Raw genomic sequence first — 5662 nt, 5'->3', positions numbered from 1 at the left:
CTGCTGAAGGTGGGGGACTTCTCCCATGCATTGCTGGGGCAGGGGAGGCGCTTTACAGTGTGGAGAAAGTAGAAGTCACGTCCGAAGCCAGTCTGTGCCAATGCGGCTTCCTGCTCCGTGTGGCCATGGGTCTCTGCCTGCAGGGGAGCTACAGGTCTGGCACCACTGTCATAGGCACCGGCTGAGTGCAAGTTCTGGTGAGAGCCACGTATGGACGTGGTGTTTGGGCGCTCCTGGCACTGCCTGCCCTGGAACAGTGCTCCATTACAGAGGGATTGTTGCTCCCTGAGGCAGGTTCCCATGTCTGCACTTCCTGGAAGCAGGATCAGCGCAGAGTCACCTCCCTAAACACACCTTCCTGGAGAAAGTGAGCACAGGATGCAGCATCCATCCACAGTATAACTGCCCCTCTGTCCCCAGGCCTTTGGGAGTAGTCCGACCATGCCAGAAACAGGGCCAGCGGATAGATCCCCAATGCCACAGCACAGTGCCAGGCCACAGAGCGCAGAGCAGTGCCAGCCACGCAGCCTGCAGGGAGGCTGGCATGCAGGACCCCAGTGGCCCTATGGCTGGCTGGTGTCTTTGGGCCAGCTGCTGCTGGGGATGTGCAGAGGCCCTCCTGAGTCTGGGGTTTCTGGCCAAGGGCAATACTCTGGCAACAGTTTTTGCAAACCCAGAGTGGGGGTATCTTGGGAAAGGGAGGAGAAGGAAAGCAAAGTCATCAGAGGTCAGGAAGGTGGGGTGGCTTCCCTGTCCCCTCCTGACAGTCTGCAGGGGAAATGGCAGAGACCCCATGGCCCGGAGCAGACCCGTCTGGGCACACAAGCCTGGCCTCATAGAAGCATGGCTCGCAGCAGGGTTCCTGCTCTCCCTCTGGCCTCGGCTTGCAGAGGCCCCCTTTCCTGGGCTTGTGTGAAATCCCTTTACAGCTGTGACCCGTCCAGTGTGGTCCCTCAGGTGCCTTGTGCCAGCTGAGGGTCTGCGTTGCTCACAGCTGCGGATGGTGCCTTGCCAGGAACTAGAGGTCGCTGCTTTAATCAGTAGGGCACTGGGTGTTCATTTTTCTCCTTTTGGGGATTCACAACAGGATTTGAAGTTTCTGTCCTTTGGATTGACTTTTAAACTCTGAAATAATTCTCAGCCCATGTTGGTGGTTCAACCCCTGAATGCTGAAGGGTGGAAGCCAAGCTCCACAACGGCCACGAGTTGGCCCCAGGCCTCTGGGGTCTTGCCGAGCTTGGGCCCCATGTGCGCTGCGCTGAGTTGTGTTATCTTCCCGATCCTCCAGGCCCCTGCATTGTGCTGGGATTAACTGGCATTATTTTGTTCAGAAATTTAATTCATTACAGATCTTAGTTTCAAAGTGGGATTCACATGAAATTTAATTTAAAGAGCAAGAGAAGTGGCCACCTAAGTCCACAGTGGCTCATCCTCTGCCTCCGCCGCCCGTGGCCTCAGTCCTCAGTGCTGTGTCTGTGCCTCTGCAGTGTGCGACATTCCTTTGTATGACATCTGCGACTACAACGTCTCCAGGGACCGCTGCAAGGACCTTGGGTGCTGCTTCTACAAGGGCGTCTGCTACGAGAAGGCGGTTCCGAGTGAGTGTGGGGCTGCGTCGTCCCCCAGTCCCCACTGAGGGGCCCTCCTCCCCCTGCTCGCAGGTCATGGCACTCTGCTCAGTTCATGAGCAAGGGCAGCGGACTTCCAGGGGGTGGCCTGGAGAGTGAGAAATCCCACTCCCAGGCCAGAGGACTTGCTGTGGGAGGGGACGGCCCATGTCCCTCCTTGGAAGAGTCTGGTCATTCTAGGGTTTGCAGAAGTGGGCTCCGAGGGAGGTAGGGGCAGGCAGCTGCTGGCCATAGTCAGGGGAGAGTCTGACCAGGCAGGGTTGGCACCCAGCCACAGACTGTGAGGACCCTCGAGGGACCTGACCCAGCTGGGACTCTCCAGAATGGCTTGAGCATAATACAGGAAACAGATCCAGTTCTGAGGTCCAGCCTGGGATGCCAAGGAGCTGTTAGCATGGCAGGGGTGCCTTGGCCAGCCTGGCGAGGGAGCTGTAGGGAAGCCTGTCCCCCACCTGCCATGAGTCTCCAGGAGGAGGAGTGTCCCTAGAGAGCCACTTCAGGTGACCAGCCGTGGTGGGGAGTGCAGGTGTGGGGAGCTATGTAAGCCAGGTGCTGCCTGGTGAGGTCCACTACTCCTGGACGCACTCTCGCATATCAGAGCCTGGCCTTCTGTGCTTCTGAAATGTTCTAAGTCAGTATTCCCAAACCCTCAGGAATCCACATAAAGACGTATGTATTCCCTGCCCTGCTTACAGCCTGCCAGAGGCTGGGGGAAGGCCCTAGAGCTCCTGGGGATAGCCTACCCTCAAGCCCCTCAGAGAGGGGGATGTGAGCCCTGCAGGCCAGGAAGGCTGGCCCACCTGCGGCACTGCTCACCTGCTCCAGGGCTCAGGAAGCCTCTCAGGACCCTCCCTGTCTGGCCGTGAGGGAAGGCGCGCTGGAGGAATGGAGGATTCCAAACCTGTGTCTGCCTTTCTCCTCCTGCACCCCAGGGGCAAGGCCCTGTGTGTCCTCCTCCTGCTCCCTGTGGCTCAGGAAGTTAAGGGCAGAGTGACCTGCCAGGGCTGCCCACGCCAGCTCCTCAGAGTGAGTTCAAGGAGAAAGTGGGTGGGATGAAGCTTGCTGGGGAGGTGACCATCTGCTTCACCGTGAAGATCTAGTGCTCAGGCATAAGAAGGTGACATCTGGCTCCTCCAGAAAAGGAGAAAACTGGTCACAGTGGACACCCTCAGTGGGTCTTCTGTTGCCAGCACCTCCCCACTTCTGTGGACAGAAGCAACTGGAACTTCCCTCTTTTACTAAGTTGTTATTGAGATGAGACTGTGACACCATAACTTTCACTCTTCTCAAGAACACGCCTCAGCGGCTTTTAGTAAATTCACAAACTCCTGCAACCATCTCTGCCGATTCATCACATCAGGAGGCCCCCAGCGGTCAGCGGTCCCTCCTCGCCCTGCCCGCAGCAGCACTCTGCCTCTGCGGCCTCTCGTCTGGACCTTGGAGTCACACGGCAGGTGCCCTCCTCCACGCGTTTCAAGTCCGCGGTGCAGCACTGGTGGGGCCCACCCTTCTATGGATGAGTGACCCCGCTGTGTTGAGAGGCATGTCCTTCATCCAGTCATCAGTTGGCGAACGTTTGGCGGATTCTCTTCCTTGGCTCTTAGGAGCAAGACTGCTTTGACACTGTGGCCGAGTTTCCGTGCAAACACAGATTCTCAATTCTCTCGGAAATGTCATCTAGGAATGGGATTGGAGGGTCACGAACTGACACCATGTGCAGATGCTGAGGGACTTCCAGCCTGCCCTCCGGGGCCACGCCCTCCAGCCCCACGTCCTGGTCCAGGGCTCTAGCCTTTAGCCTCCTGCGTCCTCGGACCACTTGTTCTTCTGTTGGTGGCCACTGAAATGGTGCCACTCTATCTTCATGGTGCTTTGGGTTTGCATTTCCTGATGATAGAGCATCTTTACACATGCTGCCGGCCATTGGTCTGTCTTCTCTGGAGGAATTCCAGGCAGATCTTTGCTCAGTGTGTGACTGGCTTGAATGTCTTCTCACCATGGCGTTGGGGTTCTCTCTAGAGTCTGCATTCGGACCTGTCAGACATGTGAACCGCAGCTTTCCTGCCGTCCTCGTGGGGGTCTTCCCACTTCTGGGTGGTGTCCTTCCAGGCACAGCATTTTAAGTGGCGATGGCGTCCCTCTGTCTGATTTTACTTTGGCTATTTTGCTTTGACATCACATCTAGAAGCCAGTGCCTAATCCGAGGTCACCAAGATCTCTATCTTCAGAGGTGACAGCTGCAGCTCTTCCATTTAGGTCTTTGACCCATTTGGAGTTGATTTTGGCATCTGGGACCAGGAAGGCTTCTAACTCCACTCTCTTGCCTGTGGATATCCAGCTGTCCACCGCCACTTCTCCATTGAGCAGAATCAACTGTTGACTCATCTTTCTCCCCTGGGTCGACACCCTTGCTGGAAACCAGCTGCCTGTGGGAACCTCATCGCTGGACTCCAGCTCAACCCACTGACCTGCATTTCTGTCCCTAACCAGCCCTACAAAGTTTGATGACTGTAGCTTTGTAGTGAATTTCAAAGTCAGAAAGTGTGAGACCTTCAACTTTTTCTTTTTTGAAATTAATTTGGCTATTATTGCTTTTCTGTATTGATTTTCAGATCAGCCTATTAATTTCTGCAAAAAAAAAACAACAACAAGAAAAAAACCCCCAAAGCCATGCAGCATTTTGATAGGGATTAAATTGAATCTGTAGATAATTTGGGGCATATTGCCATCTTAACAACACCGGTTCTCGTAACCCATGATCAAGGGATGTCTTTCCATATATTTAGGCCTTCAATTTCTTTCAACAACATTTATTATTTTTCAATGTACCAATCTTGAACTTTTTTTGTTAGATTTACTTCTAAGTGTTTTATCCTTTTGACATTATAATAAACAGAATTGTTTTAATTTCACTTTCAGATTGTCCATCGCCGGTATATGGAAATACAATTGATTTTTGTATATTGATCTAGTGTCTGGCAACTTGTTGAATTTGCTGATCAGTTCTGCCTGTTTCTTTAGGTGAGTCCTTAGGACTTTCTATACAAGCTCAATGTCATCTGCAGAGAGAGCTAGTTGAACTTCTTCCTTTCCTGTCTGCACACCTTTCATCTTCTTGCCTAGTTTTTCTAACTGGACCCTCAGAACAGTGGTGACCAGAGGTGAGAACTGACCACTCCTATGTCTAGCTCTGATTGTCCTCCATCACAGGGGCAGGGTCCGGCGTTTCACGTGGGGTGTGTTGGTGACTCAGCTGCACTCTCTTCCTCTCCTTTCACCCCAGCCTGCAGAATTGACTTACTCTTCCTTGTAAGGCAGAGCTGCAGCACTGGTCCTCAGCCTCGGTTCCTCTGGAATGAGCAGGTAGAGCTGCTGCTGGTGAGGAATGCCGGCGCTTGGTCCTGCCTCGGCCTGGGTGGTTTCTGATGAGCTGCCTCTGAGCCTCCAGCTTCTTTGTATGTGCCTGTCACTTCCATCGTGCCACCTCTGAGAGTCTCCTTGCCTTCTGGTCCCTTATCATAGGTCTACGTTGGATTGCTTTGAACTCAGACTCCTCGGAATGTGCTGAGCCTCTAGTGTGTGTACATTAATGCTAATTAAATTTAGAAAGTCTTCACCATTATTCTTGAAATATCTTTCACTTCCCTTTCTCTCTCTCCTCTCCATTTGGGACTCTATTTCATATATTTGGTACACTTGATGGTGTCCCACAGATCTCTGAAACGGTTGTCATTATGGCGGTTGTTTTATTGATTTTTTCCTTGCTGTGATTCAAACTGGATAATCTTAATTGACCTATCTTGAAGTGTGTTGATTCTTTTGCCTGTTCAAATCTGCTTTAGTGAAAATTTTCATTTCTGTTATTGTACTTTCAACTGCAGAATTTCTCTCTCTCTCTCTCTCTCTCTCTCTCTGTTGGGATCAAACCCAAAGCTTCATACATACTAGGCAAGAACTCATCCACAGAGCTACATCCCCAACTCCAACTCCAGAATTTCTCCTTCATCCCTCCCTTCCTCCCTCCCTCCCTCCCT

The 5662-nt window shown here is 52.6% G+C and overlaps 1 long non-coding RNA gene across 1 annotated transcript in view; it reads left to right on the top strand.

Annotated features, from left to right (window-relative positions):
• The first annotated feature begins 1131 nt into the window (after positions 1-1131).
• Positions 1132-5662, top strand: part of LOC125616017 — an 11862-nt gene continuing 7331 nt past the window's right edge. Inside the window, exon 1 of the long non-coding RNA XR_007346610.1 lies at positions 1132-1598. This is a non-coding gene — a long non-coding RNA (uncharacterized LOC125616017). The remainder of the gene's footprint in view (positions 1599-5662) is intronic.

The sequence above is a fragment of the Marmota marmota genome, unplaced genomic scaffold, assembly GCF_001458135.2.
Source record: "Marmota marmota marmota unplaced genomic scaffold, marMar, whole genome shotgun sequence".
Taxonomy (NCBI): Eukaryota; Metazoa; Chordata; class Mammalia; order Rodentia; family Sciuridae; genus Marmota; species Marmota marmota.
Note: the sequence above shows the minus strand (reverse complement) of the source record. Positions and strands in the feature narration are given on the sequence as shown.